Source organism: Haemaphysalis longicornis, unplaced genomic scaffold, assembly GCF_048455015.1.
Source record: "Haemaphysalis longicornis isolate Haplotype H1 unplaced genomic scaffold, Haemaphysalis longicornis Haplotype H1 scaffold_1, whole genome shotgun sequence".
In the NCBI taxonomy this organism is placed as follows: Eukaryota; Metazoa; Arthropoda; class Arachnida; order Ixodida; family Ixodidae; genus Haemaphysalis; species Haemaphysalis longicornis.
The window spans coordinates 197322256-197337632 of record NW_027526203.1 but is presented as its reverse complement, the minus strand read 5'-3'; the positions used below and the strand labels follow the sequence as shown (position 1 = coordinate 197337632).

Below are 15377 nucleotides of genomic sequence, written 5' to 3'. Positions count from 1 at the left end.
TGTACATGTAACCAAATAAAGCAATGTATTAGCAATCTCCTCCCGCAAGAATTTTGTTAAAGCGATAAGTATTAGCTGAGAAATCGTAAATCAAAAACCGCGTATTAATGTCGCGCCGCGTTTCCTCCTCCTTTCAAATGATTCTTCGCTGTTGACGGCGCGCGAGCCTTCCCTCCCATGATGCTGCTCTCCTCAGCGGTGACGTACTTCCGCTATTACGCTCCTTAGACAGACGTCTGCTACGGGCAAGCTTTGTTGACACCATGAATCCCGCACTCCACTCAAGGCTGGAAATGCGAACGAAAAATCTAGCCGCATGTGTGCGGCGGCTTGGCCTTGCGCTTTCGCGGTGTACGTTGCTGCAGTTGCTATCGGCGGCACGTGACTTCTTATCGGCGGCGAACTCGCAGTCGCACGGGGAGGATCGTGCGCTCGTCCCCTTTGATGCACCACGCACTGTTTATCCAAAAAGCGCCGTATTAGATGTGGCCCCGCTGGTGCCGGGTCTTATTTTGCGGCGGTGGTAATTCCTGCCGGCGGCATGTGAAAAATTCATTTTAAACCGATACAGAACCCGCGCGCAAAACGCTTCAATCATGTGACGAGTTCAGCTTGGGGTGACGCGTGGTGGAGAGCGGCAACGTTGGCAAAACATGCTCCGGCGCGGCTCTGAGCTTTCTAGCGCTGGAGCGAGCGCCATTTTTTTGACAATCTCAAACATCGGTTGCCTTGGCAACGAGGAACAAACCGCTCCAGAAGTCAGTTACGGTTGCGTGATCCCAGTTCAGCTTGGGACCCCACCTCGCGACATGTGGGCACTGCAGGCATACCACTCACTCCTATTGGGAAGTGCGAGATGCGTTTGGCATTACATGAGGCGATGGTGTGTGTGTTGTGGACGCCTTTGTTTCGCGATGAAATGCGACGGTGTGCTTCTGCGGGTGAATAGTGCTTGCCATGGTCTGGATTATCTTTCTCGAGCGACGTACGACTCAACCTCGCATGGGGTATGTGCAGTGTGCGTGGCTAAAAGCCATCTCGGCTTGTGCGCCAGAGTGAAGTGACTTGCTGTTCGTGCCCGAAAACCGCGCGCGAGGTGAGTGCCGAATTTACGGCGGGCAGGAGGAGGCAACCCATCGTCTGTCAATCGCGGTTCAGACTTGCAACGCATGTTGTGATGTTGTGTTCGTTCGAAACGCATCTCTGGATTGTTTTGAAGTTGAATAAAATGTGTACGTCAAACCCGGGCATTCGGCTCAGGGCGTTCTCTGCGATTTCACGAAAGAAGTGCCACGGGGCTTCAACGCTTTCTTTATGGAACATACTCAGGTAACAGAATATCCATGTCGTGTTCTGGCCGTGTTGCATTCAATACAAACGGTTAAGCGTTTGTTTACACTTGTTTCGTTTGTCGTAAAATGCCCAAGCACTCCGGCACTCCGCTGGCAGATCAGCCGGCGAGCCGACGCTGAGCAGACGACTCATCTCTTTGCCGGAAGTGCGTGAAAAAGCCGCCCAATAGCAGGATGTCTAGCTCGTGACGAACATCTGGGAATCGATTACGTAGTCATGTGAAGATGGCGGCGTACAAAAACACGAAGGGAAGGGTGAGAAAAAAGCGACAAACTTTGCAACAAAAGTGTGAGCTTTCCGCTGCGCGTAAAAGAGTAATACTTGGCACAGATGACGTTGACGACCCAATCTAACGATTGCGCTAGTTAATTTAGTGTGCTCAAAACGCCTTTCAGGGCCCCTTGCTCGGCTGGATGGCCGCCACTGCGTCACGGCTCCGGTATAGCAAAGTGCACATGCGCGTGCGGGTGGGCTGTCGCCGGCGGATGACGGAAATGCGGCGGCACCTTCTGGACATGCGCCTTTCCACACAGCGGCCGTCGTGCGCGTGTGTGCCGGTCGTGCTGCCATGTAAGCGAAGCGTTGATCGCGAGAGCCGGAAGCGTCTACGTGCCACATCACCCAGGCACCATCGAGCCGGCCAGACAAGGGGTTGGCTTCTCGTTCCGTTTCGGAATTACGTTCCGTATGCGTGCCCACCTACCCGGAGCCTGGTGATCAGCGAGCAGTATTGGCGGGGGCGCTGCTGCGTCACGCCATGACCGATGCATGCCCACGCCTTATTACCGTGGCGAATACGTGGGCATGAACGCTGGAGCGTCATCACACCAAGCGGCAGTTTCCTACAGTGCCAAAAAATAACTTTCACTAGATTGAGTGCAATTTCGGCCCAAAAAAACATGCATGCATGCATGTATGTATGTATGTATATATATATATATATATATATATATATATATATATATATATATATATATATATAAATATATATTATATATATATATGTGTGTGTGTGTGTGTGTGTGTGTGTGTGTGTGTGTGTGTGTGTGTGTGTGTGTGTGTGTGTGTGTGTGTGTGTGTGTGTGTGTGTGTGTGTGTGTGTGTGTGTGTGTGTGTGTGTGTGTGTGTGTGTGTGTGTGTGTGTGTGTGTGTGTGTGTGTGTGTGTGTGTGTGTGTGTGTGTGTGTGTGTGTGTGTGTGTGTGTGTGTGTGTGTGTGTGTGTGTGTGTGTGTGTGTGTGTGTGTGTGTGTGTGTGTGTGTGTGTGTGTGTGTGTGTGTGTGTGTGTGTGTGTGTGTGTGTGTGTGTGTGTGTGTGTGTGTGTGTGTGTGTGTGTGTGTGTGTGTGTGTGTGTGTGTGTGTGTGTGTGTGTGTGTGTGTGTGTGTGTGTGTGTGTGTGTGTGTGTGTGTGTGTGTGTGTGTGTGTGTGTGTGTGTGTGTGTGTGTGTGTGTGTGTGTGTGTGTGTGTGTGTGTGTGTGTGTGTGTGTGTGTGTGTGTGTGTGTGTGTGTGTGTGTGTGTGTGTGTGTGTGTGTGTGTGTGTGTGTGTGTGTGTACATAGAAACATACATAAATACATGCATGCATACATACATACATACATACATACATACATACACACACGCACGCACGCACGCACATAGTGACAGATAGAGAGAGGACGAAATAACGCTTCGGTCGACTATTTTCTCGTGGTCCATCCCCCGCAGTCCACCTATACGTGCCCACATTGCGACGCAGGTGCTTTCGCTTTCGTGTCATGTTGGCGTTGAAAGCGGCCCGCTTCGCCTGACGGACTCGAGTGGCGATGCGACCAGAAGTATCGCTTTCACTGGAATGCGCTGTCCTGTGCGCGGGGGACGTCTGCAGCTAGGCCGAGGGGCGTTCGCCTGCAGGACGAAGCCTTTTCTCGCTAGCTGTCGGCCTCGAACTGTCACTGGCGACGATGCGCTCTGGTTACGCGTCTCGTTGCTGGTTCTCGTTGGCCCAGCGGTTCCGTCCCAGTGGCCACTTCTTCTGCGCCCATTGCGGCCAATCAGCCGGGCCCCTGGTCTTGGTGCGCCTCGCTCTTGACCTCGCACTTCACGCTCCGCTCCAGTCGGGCGCACCGTTGCACAAACGGGCCTCCCTTACACGCGCACACGTGGCGCGTTGCAGAACTGTCCGCACCAAAGCGGGGGAATTATTCGAGTGGCAGTCTTATCGCGGGAACACTACAGCGTTCATTAGAGTGTATCGAATCGACAGTTTCCTTCTTAGGGGCGAAGCACCTGAGGGGCTCGGGCTGTCGGCGTCTTGTCAGACGATGGTAAAAAAACAAGTGTAAAATGGATAAAACCGGTTAAAAATAAACTAACATGATATAATCGAATTCAAAATACAGAAATAACCAGAATTTAATCGAAATAATAACAGAAATTTGTTAAATACCGCCTCGAAATTGGTTTCGAACGTCAGGTTGTCTCCTGTAAAGCATACTTAACATGCTGCGGCGTGTGACAAGAAGACAACTTACGGTCAGTCTGGCTCTCATTTAATTGATTAAAGCCGGTTCAACGCAAGCGAGGGCGCCACCGCCTCAGCAAGCGCGCGATTGCTCCCCCCACCGGCGCTTCTCCGGCGCCCAATCAGCGCGCGCCGTGTGGCAAGAGAGAGACTTGCAATCTTTGAATACCTTTACACACTACATGCTTCGCTCCTCCCCAGGTTTCACATTAGTGGAGGTGGCCCGGGATTTTCTGTTGTAAATGGTAGACATTTCCGCGGGAGTCCTCGTCTTTGGCTGATTTTCGTGCCCCATGTACTTCTTAGGGACACTTTCCCGGTCATGCCATCCGGGACTTTTTTTTTTTCTTGTAACGGACTTTGCTTGCGAGAAGGTTTTTGGAATTATTTGTCTCCTTGTGTAAATGGCGGCTATTTTGGCTGAAGGCGACGATTTCTGCAACACAATTCCTGGCCTGCGGCGTCCGTTTCTCGAAGATGGCTACATCGTAAAACCTCGGTGATAAACGACGCTATTAGCGTCACTTTTGGGAATCAAATTTGTATACACCTTTTTATTTCAGATAAGCAGAGCCCAACCACCTCCTTTCTGGACTGTTGGAAGCATGCATAAACGATTTCCAAAGTCACTCTCCTAGCACTTTTGAGCGCGCATGCATGAAACAGTCCAAAATGGCAGCGTCCGGGTGATTTGTTTGCAAAGGTGTATGTATACGCACGTCTTGAAATGATTGAACGAATGCCTAATACGAAGCCACTTACTGGGGGCACGATATGCAGGTGTGCGCAGTGCTGTCCTGCGTTCTCTCCGTGCGCAGTGAAGCTTCGCGCCTACCGCCCCCTCTTTCCTCCCCTCCTCCGCATGAGGCCTCCAGGATGTTCCCGGAATCGGTATGGGAGGAGTGGAGCTGTTCCGTCGACACAAACTTGTGTATCGCGTTATGGCCGTCTTACGTAACATGTGCCATGCAGTTTACCACTATGTCCATATAGCAGCGAACGAGCCCTTCTTTTTCCCGTCGAAAAAAGGATACGCTAAATATAGTACGACTTAGGAAAGATCCCCTTTTTACGCTTCGGTTCCCGCTCAGCCACTCGATCATCCAATTTTTTGCGATTGTCGCGGAACCAGTCTGCCGCCGCTTCATTCGACGGGCCGCAGGAATTCGCCTTCTGTGCGTGCATATATATATATATATATATATATATATATATATATATATATATATATATATATATATATATATATATATATATATATATATATATATATATATATATATATATATATATATATATATATATATATATATATATATATATATATATACACACATAGAGAGAGAGGGAGGGAGGGAGGGAGGGAGGGAGGGAGAGCACATTTTAGCCAGACATGAGGCTAATGTTCTGTGCTCCCCCCCCCCCCCCCCCCTTCCACTGACAATTTTATTTCCCACGGAACAACTTTTAGCACTTAAAAAAGATAGGTAGCGGTCCTTTAAAATTTTCACGAATCATTTGCGGCGACCGCAGCTTCCGTTCTTTGCTATCCTTCCCAGCTGTTTGTTTGCTTTTTTTTTCCCCGCAATTTTCTGTGAATCTGTCTGGCTTCTTCTGTCTACTCTAAATGGCACTGCCGTTCTGTTTGGGGCCTTATCGCAGCGCACTTACCGCCGGCTTTGTATACCCGAGTGGCCACTCTACCGCCAGCTTCCGGTATAATCACCCGCTCTGGGTACGTGTTCATTTCCAAATGACTTCGTGCGCTCGGCACTGACAGCGCACGGCTCGTGCTAGTTTTGGTCGCGTGACTTTTTTTTTTTGCGTGGAGACTTGACTATTTTTGCAATGGATTCCGCGCGCAAAAGTGAGAGAAAAAGACTACGCAAAAAAAAACGGAGACAAGGCTCAGTTCCTCGGCAGATACACGCATGTACCACTCTTATCGCGTTCATAACGCGTGGGCAACTCGTGACCGGCTGATCGTTTAGGCGTATCGGATAATGATGCGGAGGTGTACCACGTTTGCAGATTGGCCGGTAATGAAATGGCGACTTGCATATGCACATCGTATGCGCGTATCGGCGGCAGTGCCTGCTGGGACGCTACGCAGGCGCTTATGGAATCTCATTAGCTTATAGCACGTTTGCGGTTTTCAATTAACTGGCGGACGACTGTGAGCGTTAGCGGTGATTTGTTCATGTATGCGTGCGCTTTTGCGATGGGAATTTCTTTTGGCCCCGTTGCGAAAAAGTAAAGGGTACTTACCCTCGTCTCCTATAAGGCCGGCTAAGTGTTTTTGTTTTTTGTTTTTTTTTCCTCGCTGAGTCTAGTATGGCTATCAATGTAAGGACAGAAAAGAAATGAAAAGGCGGTGAGTTGGCGTGCAAGGTTGACAACTAAGTTACTTCGCGCTGGCCAACTATAGAATACAGCCTCGAACGAATACTTTCTCTGAAGAAAAAAAAATGGTTCTGCTTACTTGGTCTTTCTTTCTTTCTTTCTTTCTTTCTTTCTTTCTTTCTTTCTTTCTTTCTTTCTTTTCTCTCTCTCTCTCTCTCTCTCTCTCTCTCTCTCTCTCTCTCTCTCTCTCTCTCTCTCTCTCTCTCTTCGAGAGAAATAAAAATTAACCCGAGTCTCTAGAGTAGGAGTCGAGTGCATTACCTTCGCGCTATACCACAGCACGTTGCCAGCGGTGGAGGGAATGGGGATATAGCCTTCAAAGGGCACGTAAACACACTTACACGAGCCCCGAGGAATTGTTGCTCTAACAGTATGTTACGCTGCATTCCAGGGCGTGCCAGTTCTGCGACTTTTTTGTATGAGAAGCTGAACCGGCGTCTGTCCATGTGAAATTATTCAGTCTTCTAAGCAATTCACGGCGGAACTCGTGTTCCTCGAGTCGGGCTTAAGGTTAGAACTGCGAACGCAGGTCCTGGGGTCCAAAACTGCCGTGCTGAGACTACTTCCTTTCACCACTCATCCTCAAGATCCATGAAAACATTTTAACGAATGTATAGAGCATTTTTAAGCGTAAAAGAGCGTTGATTGCAAAAACGGAGAAAGGTACGTGTTCTAGGAATAATGTAACCACAAAGTAGACGCAAGTGTAGGCTCGTTTGTTGTTGTCTGTTTAATTTGTAAGCAATGTAGTTTCGATCAAACGACACACAGCGAAGGAAACGGGCCAGAGTTAGAATACGTGTCGGATGTGAGTAATCTCCCAATTTTGGGTGATTTGCTTGCGAGTAGGTATGAGCTTGTGGTACCACATCTATACTACTGCGAATTAACCTTCTCTAGAATAAATACACATAAAACACAGCAAGAGAGATGTTTTATGTGACGAACACTGCTCATTACTGGCTTATTGGGCTTGTAACTACACTTAAACGAGATATCGAAGGGAATAAACCAGGCCTACCTCTCGCTATAGAGTCCTTGGCACCGTATCCCATTATAAGTATTAAAAAGAAAATATACATAAAACACAGCAAGAGAGATGTTTTATGTGACGAACACTGCTCATTACTGGCTTATTGGGCTTGTAACTACACTTAAACGAGATATCGAAGGGAATAAACCAGGCCTACCTCTCGCTATAGAGCCCTTGGCACCGTATCCCATTATAAGTATTAAAAAGAAAATAGACATAAAACACAGCAAGAGAGATGTTTTATGTGACGAACACTGCTCATTACTGGCTTATTGGGCTTGTAACTACACTTAAACGAGATATCGAAGGGAATAAACCAGGCCTACCTCTCGCTATAGAGCCCTTGGCACCGTATCCCATTATAAGTATTAAAAAGAAAATATACATAAAACACAGCAAGTGAGATGTTTTATGTGACGAACACTGCTCATTACTGGCTTATTGGGCTTGTGACTACACTTAAACGAGATATCGAAGGGAATAAACCAGGCCTACCTCTCGCTATAGAGCCCTTGGCACCGTATCCCATTATAAGTATTAAAAAGAAAATATACATAAAACACAGCAAGTGAGATGTTTTATGTGACGAACACTGCTCATTACTGGCTTATTGGGCTTGTGACTACACTTAAACGAGATATCGAAGGGAATAAACCAGGCCTACCTCTCGCTATAGAGTCCTTGGCACCGTATCCCATTATAAGTATTAAAAAGAAAATATACATAAAACACAGCAAGAGAGATGTTTTATGTGACGAACACTGCTCATTACTGGCTTATTGGGCTTGTAACTACACTTAAACGAGATATCGAAGGGAATAAACCAGGCCTACCTCTCGCTATAGAGTCCTTGGCACCGTATCCCATTATAAGTATTAAAAAGAAAATATACATAAAACACAGCAAGAGAGATGTTTTATGTGACGAACACTGCTCATTACTGGCTTATTGGGCTTGTAACTACACTTAAACGAGATATCGAAGGCAATAAACCAGGCCTACCTCTCGCTATAGAGTCCTTGGCACCGTATCCCATTATAAGTATTAAAAAGAAAATGTACATAAAACACAGCAACAGAGATGTTTTATGTGACGAACACTGCTCATTACTGGCTTATTGGGCTTGTAACTACACTTAAACGAGATATCGAAGGGAATAAACCAGACCTACCTCTCGCTATAGAGTCCTTGGCACCGTATCCCATTATAAGTATTAAAAAGAAAATATACATAAAACACAGCAAGTGAGATGTTTTATGTGACGAACAGTGCTCATTATTGGCTTATTGGGCTTGTAACTACACTTAAACGAGATATCGAAGGGAATAAACCAGGCCTACCTCTCGCTATAGAGTCCTTGGCACCGTATCCCATTATAAGTATTAAAAAGAAAATATACATAAAACACAGCAAGAGAGATGTTTTATGTGACGAACACTGCTCATTACTGGCTTATTGGGCTTGTAACTACACTTAAACGAGATATCGAAGGCAATAAACCAGGCCTACCTCTCGCTATAGAGTCCTTGGCACCGTATCCCATTATAAGTATTAAAAAGAAAATATACATAAAACACAGCAAGAGAGATGTTTTATGTGACGAACACTGCTCATTACTGGCTTATTGGGCTTGTAACTACACTTAAACGAGATATCGAAGGGAATAAACCAGGCCTACCTCTCGCTATAGAGCCCTTGGCACCGTATCCCATTATAAGTATTAAAAAGAAAATAGACATAAAACACAGCAAGAGAGATGTTTTATGTGACGAACACTGCTCATTACTGGCTTATTGGGCTTGTAACTACACTTAAACGAGATATCGAAGGGAATAAACCAGGCCTACCTCTCGCTATAGAGTCCTTGGCACCGTATCCCATTATAAGTATTAAAAAGAAAATATACATAAAACACAGCAAGTGAGATGTTTTATGTGACGAACACTGCTCATTACTGGCTTATTGGGCTTGTGACTACACTTAAACGAGATATCGAAGGGAATAAACCAGGCCTACCTCTCGCTATAGAGTCCTTGGCACCGTATCCCATTATAAGTATTAAAAAGAAAATATACATAAAACACAGCAAGAGAGATGTTTTATGTGACGAACACTGCTCATTACTGGCTTATTGGGCTTGTAACTACACTTAAACGAGATATCGAAGGCAATAAACCAGGCCTACCTCTCGCTATAGAGTCCTTGGCACCGTATCCCATTATAAGTATTAAAAAGAAAATATACATAAAACACAGCAAGATAGATGTTTTATGTGACGAACACTGCTCATTACTGGCTTATTGGGCTTGTAACTACACTTAAACGAGATATCGAAGGGAATAAACCAGACCTACCTCTCGCTATAGAGTCCTTGGCACCGTATCCCATTATAAGTATTAAAAAGAAAATATACATAAAACACAGCAAGTGAGATGTTTTATGTGACGAACAGTGCTCATTACTGGCTTATTGGGCTTGTAACTACACTTAAACGAGATATCGAAGGGAATAAACCAGGCCTACCTCTCGCTATAGAGTCCTTGGCACCGTATCCCATTATAAGTATTAAAAAGAAAATATACATAAAACACAGCAAGAGAGATGTTTTATGTGACGAACACTGCTCATTACTGGCTTATTGGGCTTGTAACTACACTTAAACGAGATATCGAAGGGAATAAACCAGGCCTACCTCTCGCTATAGAGTCCTTGGCACCGTATCCCATTATAAGTATTAAAAAGAAAATATACATAAAACATAGCAAGTGAGATATTTTATGTGACGAACACTGCTCATTACTGGCTTATTGGGCTTGTAACTACACTTAAACGAGATATCGAAGGGAATAAACCAGGCCTACCTCTCGCTATAGAGTCCTTGGCACCGTATCCCGTTATAAGTATTAAAAAGAAAATATACATAAAACACAGCAAGAGAGATGTTTTATGTGACGAACACTGCTCATTACTGGCTTATTGGGCTTGTAACTACACTTAAACGAGATATCGAAGGGAATAAACCAGGCCTACCTCTCGCTATAGAGTCCTTGGCACCGTATCCCATTATAAGTATTAAAAAGAAAATATACATAAAACACAGCAAGAGAGATGTTTTATGTGACGAACACTGCTCATTACTGGCTTATTGGGCTTGTAACTACACTTAAACGAGATATCGAAGGGAATAAACCAGGCCTACCTCTCGCTATAGAGTCCTTGGCACCGTATCCCATTATAAGTATTAAAAAGAAAACTTCTTCCCGTGCTCACAGATCTACCCATACCCTGCCGAGTATGTGGCGCCTTAATTTTTATATAAAGGCGTAATTTATAATAAGCGCAAAAGTTCAGGGCGAAGTGACAGTCACTTTTCGCTGTACTTGTTGGATTTCTCCAAAATTTGCCATTCATTTTAATCGCTAAATTCAATTTTTTCGGTTACGCTTGCTTATTTCCAATTATTTAAAGATGACTTCCTGCGCTGGACGCTGCGAAAGATCTGCCGTGGAGTGCCCCCGGGGGAAAAAGGCGGGCTGCACTTGCACAAGTGGAGGATGTTGACACAAGTGCAAGATGGGGCTCACTGTGTGACGCCCCGCACTTTGACAGCGTCAGCCGTTAGCAGAAAGTTTCCCGGTATAGCGGCCGGTCGCGCTTTATCAAAACAAGTAGAAAGTGACCCCGTCTACCCTAGAAATCGCGTGCCTGACGTGACAGTGAACGCATCGTATTCGTGTGAGCTTGGGTAAAAGAAGGTGAACGCTGCCGTCTTTATCAGATAAGCACTGGCGCTGCACATTGGGCGGGCGCCAGCTGCGGTGGTGGCATCTGCCCAGAGGAGAGCAGTTCACTGGCCCCAGAATCAACGGTGACTCGTCAGCACTCGTGCCGGACACTGGACGTGCGCAAGCTGTGGCAGGATGTGAAGAAGTGAACTTGCCTCCGCGACTTTGAGTCGGAAATGGCTAAGGGTCGTCTGCACGCGCGAATGCGAAGCGCGTTTGGAGCGCAAGCGAGCTCTTGCGCATGAGCCTTAGCTCTGAACAAAGGTATGGTCTTGTGACATGCTTGTGAAGGTAAGTTGCGCTTGTTGTGATCACAGAGCCGGACACGCACAAAAAAAAAAAAAAAACGTACACTTTCACGAGAACACGGTGCGCTGTCTTCTCGTGAAAGTGTACGTTTTTTTTTTTGTGTGTGTGGGTGTCCGTCTCTGTGACCACAACAAGTTCAACTTACCTTCACAAGCATGTTACACCAACTAGCCCGACATCAAGCTTTACTGAACTAGCTTAACAGGTCAATCGACATCCTGCTGTGCGGGCTCGGGAAAACGAACTGCGAATACCCTGTGAACATAGACGTCGCCAGGACGCCTTTGTGCCTTTGAAGGCCAGCTCTCGTACGAGAGCTTCAATCCAGTCCTCAATACTGATCACGTAATTTTTAGCTACGAGAAGAAATATTTGCATTCAATTTATTTGTTTACTACATCTGACACTTGTAATCGTACCAGTGACTCAGCTCAGATTCCTTTTTTATACTGCGTGCTTGCGTGGCAGACTTAACCGGCTTTATGCTTGTGCTGGGTAACTGTTTACGATAGCATGGTGCCTCCCCTCGGCCGTTGCGTGTTGCAGGGCCATTAAGCTAAGTTCGAGTACCAGACGTCGCAATATAGTTTCCTTCGAGCAGCGAAACGGTTCCGTTCCGCTGGATGCGTTTAGTTCCTATCAAGGATGATTTCGTTATGTCTGGCGAGGGGAACTGGCCGCGTGCGCTAGAGAACTTCGGCCTAGCCCGCGTTGCAAACACCGTGGTACGAACAGTGACTGCACGCGCCATTTCACCAACCGTACAATTTTCCTAGAAAGTAGGAAAAACTGCAGTATAATATTCTTCATCCCACCTTCACCATTCACGCTCGCAGAAAGCATCTTTCGGAACCGCCAGATTTCGGACCATGGATTGAACCAAAGTGACGCTCCATTGTCTACCAGAATTCGTTGTGTTTCCCAGCCAGAGGGGGCTTATTTGCTGTGCGAGAACCGCTCGCCTCGAGCGGATTGACGGGGTCCTCGAAGCCGTGACTGCGAAAATCCCCGCAAGCCAATGAACACGCGGACGTACGGGCGCACGAAATTTGCTCCACATCGCCCCACTCCCCACGTCTGCCGTCCTTCTTTTTCTCGCTTCTTTCCCTTCCAGATTTTGGGTAGCCTGCCTTCACGCCTGGAATGATAAAACCGCGGCCGCGCGGTCCCCCTTCGCGGGAAAAAACTAATACTTTTGTTTGTATATATATGTACCTCTCCCCGTTTTTCATTTTCTTCCCGTCTTTCTTTTCTTTAGCGAGCTGCGTCCGTCGAAATCACTCCCGCATTCGGCTTCCTTATTGTTTTCGTTCCCGGTAGTTCTTTTTTTTTTTCTTTTTTTTTTCCCCTTTTGCCAGCCGCCGAGATTTCTCTGGCTGGCAGTTATATTGCCCCTCGTGTGGGATCTCGAGCGATTCGGAAACGGAAGTGGCCAGGAGGGGGTGCTGCGGAACGGCGAGGTGCAAGTATAACGGCCGCTCCTCTGTCGCCTTCCCGCGAATACGGACGCGCACGTACTCAAGCCAGAAAAGCCATTCGTCTCGCAAAAGCTCATTTCTCACGCCAATGAGGGGAGTAATAAGAGAGAGAGAGAGAGAGAGAGAGAGAGAGAGAGAGAGAGAGAGAGAGAGAGAGAGAGAGAGAGAGAGAGAGAGAGAGAGAGAGAGAGAGAGAGAGAGAGAGAGAGAGAGAGAGAGAGAGAGAGAGAGAGAGAGAGAGAGAGAGAAAACGAAACAGCTTTGGCATGTAGCAAGCCTCTCCGTTCTCTGTCTTCGCTTCGCACATGTGTCTGTGCTGAGCGGGGCGCGTGTACTGTACGCGGAGTAAATTCTCGTTCGCTTCTTTTCTTCGTTTTTTTTTTAAAGCCAGATCGGCCGTTCGTGCATTGAAGTCTCGATTGCTTCGCTTTTTTTAGCGTTCTCGAATGGTACGCTTCCCTGGTCTCTCGGCTCGTTCGTCTGCGTGTCAGCCTGTCCGCCCCAGTTCGTTGTGTTTGCATAACCAGGCTCAAGAGGGATTGTATATATAGGGGAGTGGGGAGTGGGCACAACAAGCTTTTGTGCGTGCTGCGACTTGTTTGGTGCGCGCATCGGGTATTTCACGTTTTATCGCCTTCGCATTTCTTAGAGGTTCGTTCTCGGCCTTCTGTCGTGCAGTTTTGTCATGTGGCATTTTGCAGTTTGCGTTCAGGCTGCAGCGTCCGCTTGAGTTGCGCGCCAATCTGAAGAAGAAAAATAGAGCCCTAGGCGCGATTGGGTCACGCAACCGACCCGTGGAAATTCTCTGTGTAGGCATTCGTTTTTTTTTCCTTCGGGTGTATCTACGAGTGAATAGGTAAAAAAAGACGTCTGAGGCTTGTGGCGGGGCAAAGAAGCTGTTTTATTTTTTAATGCGTGAGTTGGTGGTTGCCTGAAGTGGCGATTTAAAACCGTGCTCGCGACGAAGCCATTATTAAAGGCCGTCACCAACACCCGCGGGCACGCCTTCACTGCGGAACACGAAAAAAAAAAAAAAAAAAAAGGCGTAATGCCCAAGAAACGGCGAAGCAAGAGAGACGAGAGCGCCTCTCTCGTGATGCAGCTGCAGAAAAAGCCCTTTTTATTAGGAAGTCGCTTTAACAGAAATCTCCCATAATTCGAAGTTTTTCATGATCCCCACTGCAGTGCATAGAGGGAAAACATTTTCGCTTATAACGAAGTATCGCTTATAGCGAAGCCTGTTTCTTATGCCGAGGACTTCGCTATAGCGAGGGTTTGCTGTAGAGTATGTACCCTTGAACCAGGGCTGTGCCGAAACGGTTATCGTGGGTCGCCAGTCTCTCTCTCTCTCTCTCTCTCTCTCTCTCTCTCTCTCTCTCTCTCTCTCTCTCTCTCTCTCTCTCTCTCTCTCTCCACTCCAGCGCTTTCCCAGCGTTACTTTCGTCCTGGGTGGGCTAGTAATGAAGCGGATTTTGAATAATTTTTGAGTAACGAACTATTTTAACGGTTGATCATTGGGCGCGATTGTATTCGTACAGTGCACGTTCTGGAAAGTGCGAATGCACTTTATAAGCGACCGCAAACCTTCCACCGCCGGCGGCGGCGGCGGCGTCCGCAGTCCTCCTCTCCCTAGCAACGGCGTGGAGCGGAGAGGAGCGTCGGTAGCAACGGCGCGGTGACGTCACTTCACCACGTGACCGCGCTCGCTCCGCCTCCTCGCCGTGGCTGCGCGGGTGCGCGCCGCTCCCCGCACCGCTCCTCGCGCCGTGACGTCATGGTATGACGTCACAGCGCGCCTCCTCTCCCCAGCAGCTGCCGCGCGCCTCTCTCTCCACCGTGACGTCACACTCTCTCCTCTCCCCCTCGCTCGGCTGCAGCTGCCGTGCGCCGCTGTCCCTCTCCCCTTGCGCTCGCCTCCTCTCTCAGCCACCTGGCTCGGCGCGCTCGGCGCGGCGTACCCCCCTATATATGCAGCGATAAACTGCCAGACCTCCGTGGGTCGGCTCGCGCGCGCTCACGGGCGAATGCCAACGGATTTTAACTTTACTCCCCCTCATAGCATCACCCCGTGCATTCGCACTTAACCATGTTCACCCTCGGGGAAATGCTTGGGAGTTTTTTTTTTAAAGAGAATCCACGTACTACCCGCCCGTCACATGACAGTTATACACATATATATGCATTCATTCCCCACCAGACTTTACTGTCTGAAGGGGAATGAATGCATCACGGCTCTCTTGTTTCGTAAACAATAGCTAGTGCATCTGCATTTAGCAAAGCCGTCGGACACTCCGCAGCTCAAAGTCTCAGATCTCGCATTCAGCCGACAGTACCCAGTATAGCAACGCGCTGCCTTTTGTTCATATAGCACGGACGCTTCGGTCTGTCGGGGTTCGCTATACAGTGCCCGGTACATTTCGAAGCCTTAACTTTGCACACCTTTTTTGCATTTTTAAACACATTGCGGTCCGCGTCGTCATGCATGTGCTTGATGCGAAGGCGTTTCTTTGGACC

The 15377-nt window shown here is 47.6% G+C and overlaps 1 protein-coding gene across 1 annotated transcript in view; it reads left to right on the top strand.

The window, feature by feature from the left end:
- LOC144140994 (ecotropic viral integration site 5 ortholog-like) overlaps positions 1–15377 on the top strand; it is a 295696-nt gene that overhangs the window by 110046 nt on the left and 170273 nt on the right. The window lies entirely within an intron of this gene.